The sequence below is a fragment of the Zingiber officinale genome, chromosome 2B, assembly GCF_018446385.1.
Source record: "Zingiber officinale cultivar Zhangliang chromosome 2B, Zo_v1.1, whole genome shotgun sequence".
Taxonomy (NCBI): Eukaryota; Viridiplantae; Streptophyta; class Magnoliopsida; order Zingiberales; family Zingiberaceae; genus Zingiber; species Zingiber officinale.
In genome coordinates, this window is record NC_055989.1 from 84,067,745 (window position 1) to 84,079,424 (window position 11,680).

Below are 11,680 nucleotides of genomic sequence, written 5' to 3' on the forward strand. Positions count from 1 at the left end.
TAAGAAGGACTAAAGAATATTTCTTGATATATGGAGGCAATGATGAGCTAGCTGTAAAGGGTTACAGTGATGCTAGCTTCCAGACCGACCAGGATGACTATAGATCGCAGTCGGGGTTCGTATTTTACATTAATGGTGGTGCTGTCAGCTGGATACAGTAGCTGATTCTACAACAGAAGCCGAGTACATTGCTGCATCAGAGGCAGCAAAGGAGGCAGTTTGGATCCGCAAGTTCATCACTGAACTTGGGGTGGTTCCTAGCATCGCTGACCCAGTTGAGCTCTATTGTGACAACAATGGAGCTATAGCACAGGCGAAGGAACCTCGCTCACACCAGCGGACCAAGCACATACTACGGCGCTTCCATCTCATTCGAGAGATTATCGATAGAGGAGATGTGAAGATTTGCAGAGTACCTACAGAGGCTAACATCGCAGATCCCTTGACCAAGGCTTTGGCACAGAGGAAGCATGATGGTCACACTAGGTCATTAGGCCTTAGAGCCTATACTGATTGGCACTAGTGCTAGTGGGAGATTGTTAGTTAGAGCCCTAGAGCCAATCATTTGATGATTGTATGGACTCATTGTATCATATTCTTGTATATTAATAAAGGCATTTGTTTGGTTATTATACTTATTTGTATTAGTGCCAAATAGACTAAGTATAATAGCGTCCTTGAGTAGAAGGTTCATACCTATATCAATCGATTAGTTGAATCGATAGTGAGATGATATAGGGAACACTACTCTAAATCATTCCTAGTCGAGTATTAACATTCAGGGACAATGTTAATACAATAAGACTAGCATGTAGGTCAGCTCGATGACTTGATCTCACAAGTCATGGATATAGAGATATCAAGCTGACACATGGGTATGCATTAGAGAATGTATACTGAATGACCCGCCATGAGAAAGTATCATGGATCGTTATATGAGTGTCATATACTTTCTCATGTGGCTATTAGTATGACTATTAGTCCTTAGACCTGAAGTCACCATAGATCCCTACATAAGGAGTTATGTACTTTAGTTTCGTCAAACGTCACTCGTAACTGGGTGGACTATAAAGGCGATTACTGGGTATATAACAAATTATGCAGAGGGATGTGAGTGATGTAGATGGGATCTATCCCTCCTATATGACGGGAGAGACATCGATATTCTTGATAGAGTGAGACCACGAAGTGTATGGCCATACCCAAATGAGTCAATATGAGATATTGAGCTCATTTGATTGAGTGAGTCTACTCGGAGTTCAAGATTTAGATTGGTCAGAGGATGACACGGTCTATGCCTCACATTGATCAATCTAGATGTCTAGGATAGAAGGACACTTGTCACATATTGTGAGGAGTCACAATTAGTAGTCACAAGGTGATGTTGGATCTCAACATTTCTTGTAACTTGGGTAGCAATGATGTATTGCTAGATGCCGCTCATTGCTTATGTTTTTAAAGGAGTTTATAACATTGCCAACGTTACAAGAACATATTGGGTCACACACAAAGAACATGTGCATGGAGATTAGGTTCATATGATGAACCAATAGGATTAGATTCATATAATGAATCAAAGATTGGATTCAAATTAGACTTATTGAGTTAGACTCAATTAGATTCAATTGTTGAATGAGTCTAATTTAAATTTGATTCATGAGTCAATTTATATTAATGAATTGAGATTCATTAAATTAAAATTGACTTGAATCAAAGCTTGGATTTAACTCAACTAGGAAGAGCATTGGTCAAGTTTGACTTGACCAAATAGAGGTTGACACATCAAGTTTTGACTTGATGAATTGACACATCATGAGGATGACTCATCCTACATGGCATGCCACATCATCCCTTATATAATGGTGTGCCACCTCATGGAGGTTACACACCATTAATCCTCTTAATGTGGCCGGCCACATTAATGTGGGGGTTACACATGTGGTGGCCGGCCACACTAAGTGAGGAGAGGGTTTCATTTGGTGGCAATTGAATGGTGTTCAATGCTTCTTCTTCCTTGGGTGCTTCTCCCTCTCTCTAGCTTGCTGATGGTCGTGGCTTCATGGTGGAGAAGAAGTGAGAGTTGATTCCAAGCAACTAGGTGGTGTGAAGGTCACAAAAGGAGAGTACCTAGAGGAGTGTGTGAGTTCCTTTTTCCTTTCTCTCCTTTCTCACCTTTTAGATCCAATTCGAGAGCCCTAGAAAGTGCTAGCACACTTGTGGGTTCTCCTCTCCATCTTTGAGTGGTAGAAGACCACTCCTTGTTCGTGTGGATACCGCTAGAGGACCGTTCGCTTGACGGTCTCGAGATCCGGCTACCTTTGGACGTTGCGGGATTACGAAGGGCACGCATCAAGGGTAAATGTTTTTCCCTCGTAGATCTAAGAGTCGATCGTGTTTTAAACTCGTACTCGTATTTTTCAAAAGTTTTACCTTGCACGAGATCCGTGGCTTGGGCGATTCGGGGTTTCCGCGACGCGAAAAGCGGTTTTCGCGGCCCGAAAAACCCAACATACCTCGGTGGACGAGAAGGAAGCGTGCGGTGGTTCCGAGTGACGAAAGCCGGAGCGGAAGATTGCTCAGGGAGCAAGAGACGCAGCTAGCGAGAAGGTCGACACGAGGTGCGACCGAGGGATGAAGACTGCAGATGAGTACGCTGGTGGACGAGAAGGAAACACGCGGCGATTCCGAGGGACGAGAAGCCAGAGTGGAAGGCTGCTCGAGAAGACCGGAAGTTGGGTTCGGGTGAGCCCTATTCCGGATTGCAGAGATCACCCAAGCAAGCGGAACCGGAGTTGAAGACCTGGACCGAGGCGAAAGAAGTCAATAGGAGTTGACTTAGGGTCCGGGGCGCCCGAAACTGTCTGGGGCGCCTAGACCAACCCAGGGCGCTGAAACCCTTCCGAGCGCCCGGAACTTGAATTTTGACCAGAACGCGTCTAATGCGTTCTCAACGTTGGGGGATAAAGTTTTATCCTCCCCAAGGCGCCCAGAACCCTTCCAGGCGCCCCGACCAAGGCTATAAATATAGCCTTGGTCCAGAAGCTTTCTAACGAACTCTGAATTGTAATTCCAATGCTTGTAATCTTTAGTCTAGAGTTGAGCTTCTGTTTTCTGCACTTCAACGCTCTACGAGGCTTCTCCGCCAGAAGGAGTTTTTAAGTGAGCTTAATCTTCCTTGGATTAACAACCACATCGGTTGTAACCAAGTAAACCTTTTGTGTCTCGTCTTTTTAATGCTTTATTTATTTGCTCTGCTTTATTTATGCAAGTGTTAGTTTAAAGAGTTCGAGAAGGGTTGTTTTGCTTTTTTATTTTAAAGGACTATCCAACAACCCCCTCCTAGCCGGCCACAATGGTTCTACAGTTTTTCCTTGATATAGTTGACGAAGATATTCAACCATATCATAAGCAGTCATCAACTCGTGTTGCTTCTGAAGCTCAGAGTTCATGGTTGCGAGCATGAGGCATGATACATCTAATGCATCATCTTGATGCTTCTTATAAGCATCTCGGTCAGCTCGCGTGGCAGTGGCAAGAGGTGCCTCCGGAATGGGCTGCTTCAGGACGTACAGTTTTCTTTCTTGTATGAGAACGATTCTCAGATTCCTGTACCAGTTTAGGAAATTAGCTCCATTGAGCTTGTCCATGTCAAGGACAGAATGCAGGGAGAAAGTGTTCGTGTTTGTCGATATGGCAATCTACAACATAAATAAAGCAGAGAGTAAATATCATATCCCACTGATCATTTAATTAGGTCTTTAACTAAATGATGCTCCCACTGAATTATAGGACTTTTGTAGAATCAAGTCATGGATGTGGTTAAACCACACTACTAGATTCATACCAATTAGCTATAATTCTCGTGGGACAAGATCAACATCATACTACGCCTTAAGTTAGGAGACATCTCTTTAGATAGAGCTATTCCATGGTAGGAAACCTTTCTTGGAATCCTGCATGCTAAAACGAGCAAGGATTGTATCTATATATGAAGCTTGAGACAGACACAACATTCTTTTCTTGCGATCCCTTATAACTTTGATCCCAAGAATGTGTGCACAATCTCCTAAATCCTTCATATCAAATTTTTTGGACAATCATACCCTTACGTCTGATAATACCTTGACATTGTTGCCAATTAACAAAATATCATCTATGTATAGTACAAGAAATACCACCACGTTTTCGTTACACTTCTTATATACACAAGACTCATCCGAACTTTGAATAAATCCATATGACTGGATTACTTCATTAAACCAGATGTTCCAAGATCTTGAAGCTTGCTTCAGTTCATAAATGGACCGATTGAGCTTGTACACTAGATGCTCTTTGCCTTTTTCAATGAACCCTTCTGGTTGCTTCATATGGATGTTCTCTTCAAGACTTCCATTAAGGAAAGCTGTCTTGACATCCATTTGTCAAATCTCATAATCCATATGAGCAGCAATGGATAAGAGTATCCGGATAGACTTAAGCATGGCTACCGGTGAAAAGGTTTCCTCATAATCGATTCCCTCTTTCTGAGTGTACCCTTTAGCAACAAGTCTAGCTTTGAAGGTTTCAACCTTCCCGTCTGCCCCTCTTTTCCTTTTATAGATCCACTTGCATCCAACGGATTTTACACCATCAGGTGATTCTACAAGCTCCCAGACCTTATTAGAATACATAGACTCTATTTCAGAATTCATCGCCTTTTGCCAAGATGCTGCATCTATATCTTGGAGTGCTTCGTCATATGTCCGGGGATCAGGTTCATGTTTACCCGGGATCAAGTCCGAAGACTCTCCCAAAAACATGAATCTCTCAGGCTGCCTTACAACCCTCCCACTACGACGAGGCACTGTCTGTGGTTGTGTATCATGTGTGACACGTGTTGCAGTCTCTTGTGGTACTTCATCTTGTACTGTTGGTACTAAAGTAGACGTGTCCTCTCTTAGTTCTTCTAAAACAACTTTACTACTGGGCTTGTGATCCATTATATAGTCTTCTTCTAAAAACTGGGCATTGGTGCTAACAATGACCTTCTGGTCTTTAGGACTATAAAATAAACCACCTTTCGTTCCTTTGGGATATCCTACAAACACACGAACTTCTGTACGGGATTCTAACTTATCAGCATCTGGTTTCAGCACATGTGCTGGACTACCCCAAATCCGAATATGTCTTAGACTGGGTTTTCGCCCATTCCACAATTCTATGGGAGTAGAAGAAACTGATTTAGAAGGTACTAAGTTCAGAACGTATACTGCTGTTTCCAGAGCATATCCCCAAAACGAATTTGGTAATTCTGAATAACTCATCATCGATCTAACCATCTCCATAAGAGTCATATTCCTTCGTTCTGCTGCACCATTCTGTTGGGGTGTTCCAGTGCGAACAATTGGGATTGAATCCCGGCCTCTGATAAGTAATTCCTAAACTCTCCTAAGAGGTATTCGCCACCACGATCAGACCGTAGTGTCTTGATACTTTTACCTAATCGTTTCTCCACATCAGCCTTGTATTCTTTGAACTTATCAAAGCACTCAGACTTGCGGCGCATTAGGTAAATATATCCGTATCTTGAATAATCATCTATAAAAGAGACAAAATATTCAAAACCACCTCTTGCCTGGACAGACATAGGACCACACAAATCAGAATGAACCAATTCCAACACTTCTTTGGCTCTATACCCCTTGGCCTTGAATGGCCTCTTGGTCATTTTACCTTCCAAGCAAGATTCACAAGTTGAAAAATTTTCCAACTCTAATGAACTCAAAAGTCCATCGGCTATTAGCCTCTAAATCCTACTTAAGTTAATATGACCAAGCCTTAGATGCCAAAGATATGCTTGGTTCATTTCCGAAGGTTCTTTTCTTTTATTTGAGTTAGAAGATGAGTTATAAATTTCCATGTTTTGCTTTGTGGAAGAAATTGGATTTAAAGTATACAAATTGCCAACTAATGTACCAGAACATATAATCACTTTATTTCTCTTAATAACTACATCGTTACTGAAAGAAACTGAATATCCATCTAAAAACAGTTTAGAAACTGAAATTAAATTCTTTCTAAAACTGGGTACATAAAACAATTTCTTAAAACCAAATTTCTATTTCTACTAAAAGATAAGTAGACGTCTCCCACTGCAACAGCTGCCACCTTAGTAGCATTGCCCATGTAGAAGGTAATCTATCCTTCAGTTAGTCGTCGGGTTTCCTGGAACCCCTGCAGGGAATTACAGACATAATCAGTGGCTCCCGTATCTACACACCAGGTGCTGGTAGATAACACCGCTAAACATGTTTCAACAACTAGAGCATGAGATATACCTTTGTTGTTTTGATTCCTACGAGGACAGTCCGCCTTCCAATGCCCTGACTGCTTGCAGATGAAGCACTTGCCCTTCGGCTTCTTCACTCCTGCTTTAAATCCTGTACTCTGAGTTTTATTCACTTTCTTTGCTGAGCCAGCTTATTTCTTCTTCTTCTTTCCTCTCGGTTTAGAAGTAGAACCATTTTCAGCATAGTGAATTTGAGAATTGTGACGAAATAATCCTTCTGTTGCTTGAAGTTCTGTCAGTAGTTCCGCTAATGAATAAATCCTCTTATTCATATTATAGTTCAGGCGGAACTGCTCAAAACTTCTAGGTAGCGTTTGGAGGATCATATTGATCTGGGTTTCCCCATCAATTTCTCCTCCAAGGATCTGTATCTCGTTCAGATAAGCCATCATCTTTAGGATATGATCCCTCACAGGAGTACCCTCTTGCATGGTACTCGAAGGAACCATGAGCTCATAAGGCTAGTAAACATATAGAGCGCAAGTACCACCTGATACGAGATATCGTGAAGCGAGAAGTTGTCATCGCCAAGATTGCATCAGCAGATAACCTGGCAGATCCTTTCACTAAGGCCCTTCCGGTGAAATCTTTTTATCGGCATGTGGAGGGAATGAGAATCAGATGTATGGTAGAAGATATGACAGCTTAGTCATTAGTATAAGTGGGAGATTGTTGGAGTGTATACTGAAAGCCTAAGCTTTGTAAACATTCATTATGAATAAAGAATCACATTTGGTCAAATTGTCTACATTTAGTTGTAGTTGTTCAATTAATTTATATTGTAGATAACATAGTATGTGGTGTCACATGCAGAAGATAATGTTATCAGTACCTTATAAATTATAAACAGTAGCTCACGACCAAAATGGAAAGGAACAAACCATTAGAAGGTCGTATTGTAATTAGGTATTAGTTTATCTTGACTATCTAATTACACTAGTACACTCAGAGTATATTGAGTAGGACCATATGAGGTCGTTTCTTTTATACTGACTTTATAAAGGAACAAACACCTCAGTTATTATGGAAGTGTGTGCTCTTAATCCTAATATAATAACAAGCACATATATTTGATATTTATTTCTTTAATTTATCAATGGGTGAGATTTAGTTCGATGAATCAATAAACCCGATAAGTTGGGAAATGGTATCACTTATAGTGTGTGTTGTTGATTATAGAAGGAAACTGTGTCCTAAAGATACTAGGTTGATAATGTCCTCAAGAGGAGCTCATAAGGATTGTCATGTTAAACCCTGCAGGTGGACTTAGTCCGACATGATGATAAGGTTGAGTGGTACTACTCTTGGACTAAGATATTAATTAAATGAGTTGTCAGTAACTCACTTAATTAGTGGACATTCGATATCTTAAACACGGGGAGACTAACACACTCATAATAAGAAGAAGCCCAAAAATGTAATTTGGGATTGGTGCGGTAGTTCAATAATAGTTCTCTAGTGGAATGAATTATTATTGATAAAATTAAGTTGTGTGTTCGGAGCGAACACGGGATGCTTAATTTTATCGGGAGACCAAAACTAATTCCTCCTCTCGGTCCCTATCATAGCCTCTTATTTATAGAGTACTATACCCACCTATACCCACCTTCTATACCCACCAATAGGGGGCCGGCCAAGCTAGCTTGGGAACCAAGCTAGGGCCGGCCTAGGTATAAATTGGGGTGGTCGACCCTAGCTTGAACCCAAGCTAGTGGGGGCCGGCCAAATTAAATTTAAAAAGAATTTTTATTTTTATTTTTATTTTTATTATGTGAAAAAAATAATTTATTAAAGAGAATTACAATTAAAATATCTCTCTTGTAAAAGATCTATAAAAGATTAAAGAAAGAGATTAGATCTCTTTCCTTATTTGTAAATTGGTGAGATATTTTATTTTCTCTTTAAAATTATCCACATGTTGATAAAATTAAAATTATAGAAATTTCTTTTTATCAACCATGAAGAGATTTTTAAAGAGAAATTTTAATTTTTAAAAATTCCGGAAACAAATTAGGAAGTTTTAATTGTTGATTAAAACTTGTCTAATTTATCTCTTTTAATGTGGTCGGCCATTAAAGATTAATTGGGGAAATTTTATTTTATTTTTCTCAATTAAATCATGTCAAGGGAATTAAGGAAATTTTATTATAATTAAATTTCCTAATTTGCCTAGGCCAAGGAATATAAAAGAAGGGGTGAGGGTGCCTTCATGAGACACAACCTCTATTATTTCTCTCCCTCTTTTATTCCTTGGAGTAGCCGGCCATCCTCTTCCTCTCTTCCTCTTTGTGGTGGCCGAATCTCTCAAAGGCTTGGAGCTCTTGTGGCGGTCGGATACTACTTGGAGAAGAAGAAGAAGAAGAAGGAGAGAAAGCTAGCATCTCTTGGAACTTGGTTGGTGTTTTGTTCTTCATCCTTGGTTAAGCTTTTTGTGGCCGAACCTAGCTAGGAGGAGAAGAAGGTGGTTGGTGGTTTCTCATCTCGGAAGATCATTGCCCACACAACGTCCGAGGTTAGAAGAGGAATACGGTAGAAAATCAAGAGGTTTTTCTACGAGGTATAACTAGTAATTTTTCCTTTCCGCATCATACTAGTTATTTATGGAAATAATACCAAATACAAGAGGCTTACGATTCTAGAATTTCGAATATGTTTTTCGATGTTGTGTTCTTTTGTTTTTCCTTTTCCTTGTGATTTGATTGTTCTTTTCGGTTAACCTAAAGTTATTTTAGGAAATTAAATATTAGCTTTCTATAAAAGGTTTTGTCTAGTCGGTGGTGGTTGCTCCCATATCCAAGAAGGTCATGTGTCTCGCCACGTCAGTACTGGGAACCAATTATGGAAATTAATATTTAATGGAATTAATAACTTAAGGTGACTTGGGTCGAACGTGTTAAGTTCCGCAGGAGATCCAAGTCAAAACCTAAAAGAACAAATAGATTAAGTTTTGGATCAAACGTGTTAAGTTCCGCAGGCGATTCAAAATTTAATTTAAAAGAACACATGGTAGCTAGGAAAAGGTTCAGACCTTTGTACAAAATTTTTGTACAGTGGAACCTCTAGGTTTTCCAAGTAGCAACCAACACTTTAGGAGGTTGATGGCTACTCGATTGACATCGCTCGAACGACGCCGTTGGTTCGGCGGGTGCCTCTTTTTTCTTGGCCGCCTGGGCTTTTTCTACATTGATGTATTCATTGGCGTTTTTTTTGTAAATGGTCAAAGTCCTTTAGCGGCTTCCGAATAAGTGACCGGAAGAATTCTCCTTCAGTTAGCCTCTGAGTGAAAGCGTTTACCAATACATCCGAGGAGACCGCCGGGATGTCCATCGCCACTTGATTGAAGCGTTGGATATATGCCCTTAAGGCCTCACGCGACCCTTGCTTCTGTGAGAATAGATTCACGCTCGTCATCTGGTGGCGGCGACTGCTAGCAAAGTTATGCATGAAGGTCGCTCGGAAGTCTTTGAAGTTGTGGATCGAGCCACTCGATAAACGTCTGAACCAGCATTGTGCCGATCCAGATAACGTGGTAAGGAAGACTCGGCATTTTACCCGGTCCATGTATTGGTGCAATGTGGCTGCGTTGTCAAACTTGGCCAGGTGGTCATCGAGGTCGGTCGTCCCACTGTATTCCCCAATCGTCGGTGGGATGTAGTGCTTCGGCAGATGGTTATTTAGAACCCCCTCTGAAAACTGTTGATTGACTCATTCGAGTGAGTCGTCCTCCCTGGGTTTTTTTTTCTTGTGTCTCGAATGCGTGCCTCATCAGAGGATAATCCCCTATTTTATCTGCTCGGCCTCTCTCTGTTGGAGTCCATAACAGGGCATACGCATTAGGGACTTCCCTATATATGATGATCGACATCTTGTTCAGTTCCCGAGCGGAGTGTTGTTCATCCTGCTGCCCCACTATTGAGGTTGCAGGTTCCTGCACTTGACGATTGGCCAACTCTTATTGTTGTTGTTGCTCCACTATCTTTGTCACTCGAACTTGTATCAGCGCGTTGCGTCAGCGTTATCGTTGTGAATCGTCCAGCATCTTCCATCTTCTCGTTCGGATACAGGCTACGTTTCCACAGACGACGCCAAAATGATCCTGTCCAAAGGTCTGATGTTGGAAAGCCGGAAAGGTGGCAATTCCGCTGACTGGATGAAGACCTCGCTCCTATCTGCAAAACAAAATCAAAACCAGGGAAGGGGTCTCTGGCGTTGGCCCTCCGACACTCAAGTTAGAAACAGAGGAAGGAAAATGAAAAATAATAAAGATCGAGACTTGTTTTTCTCTTGTCTTTTCCTCATACCTAGCATGTCATTTTATACCTTTCTTAGTGACATTCCATCTTCCCCTATTTAATGATATTGATTATCTACAGAAGACATCTTTGTCTTGGCTTCTGTGTATTTAATGGCAGATGGAGTATTCTCCTTTGCTTTCACTTCCTCAAGACCTTTAGTCTTCTCCTTTATTACTTTGCATGACTGATGTCGGTGTCATATCCGACCGGGTGGGTGATCCGCTCGGACTGATTTCCCGTCGATCGGGCAACATCATTCTGATCGACTGATGTAGTCACTCATGTTTGGATTAGCCTTGCTTGAACCCTAGTGTTGACCACTTTGATTTTGACATATGCCGTGGCTATTGACTTATGTCACGTAAACTCTTATCACCGCATCACATGTGAAGCAACTCTCTTTGCCTTCTGAATCTCTTTGCCTTCTGAATTGCCTCGCCCATTAAAGTCCTATGCTTCTCTCTTGGGCTAGAGAAACCCTTCTTCCATGTGCGACGATGTTGTGACGATGCTGTAAAGTAGTGACAGTGCCTCATTCTTCTTCAGCAAAGCAAGGGGACGATGCTGTAAAGTAGTGACAGTGCCTCATTCCTCTTCAGCAAAGCAAGGGGTTGATAGGAATATGTGTTCTATCTCATCAATTGGAGGAAAGAGGAGAATAGACCTTCGAGGATCAACCTCCAATATGATTATTGTATTATGTGTCTCTAAATATTATATAACATTTTTAATATCTTTATACCATCAATTTCTTAATAATATTTTTAAAATTTAAAATAAATTATTTACTTTATTTAATTTAGATAATTATTTTTCACTCAACTCCACGATACATTAGCTACCTTAGCATTTTCATTATCTTTATTTGTTATTATTTTCTTCTCTCTTTTCTATTTTTTTTATTTTTTTTCTCTCATTCCTATGTAATATCTATTTTTCATTATCCAATCCATTTCTTTTATTTTTTTCTCTTAAATTAAATAATATTTTAATATTTAAGTAAGGTATTTCATCCTAAAAATATTATTTATGAAATTTAAATTTAGAAAATAAATAA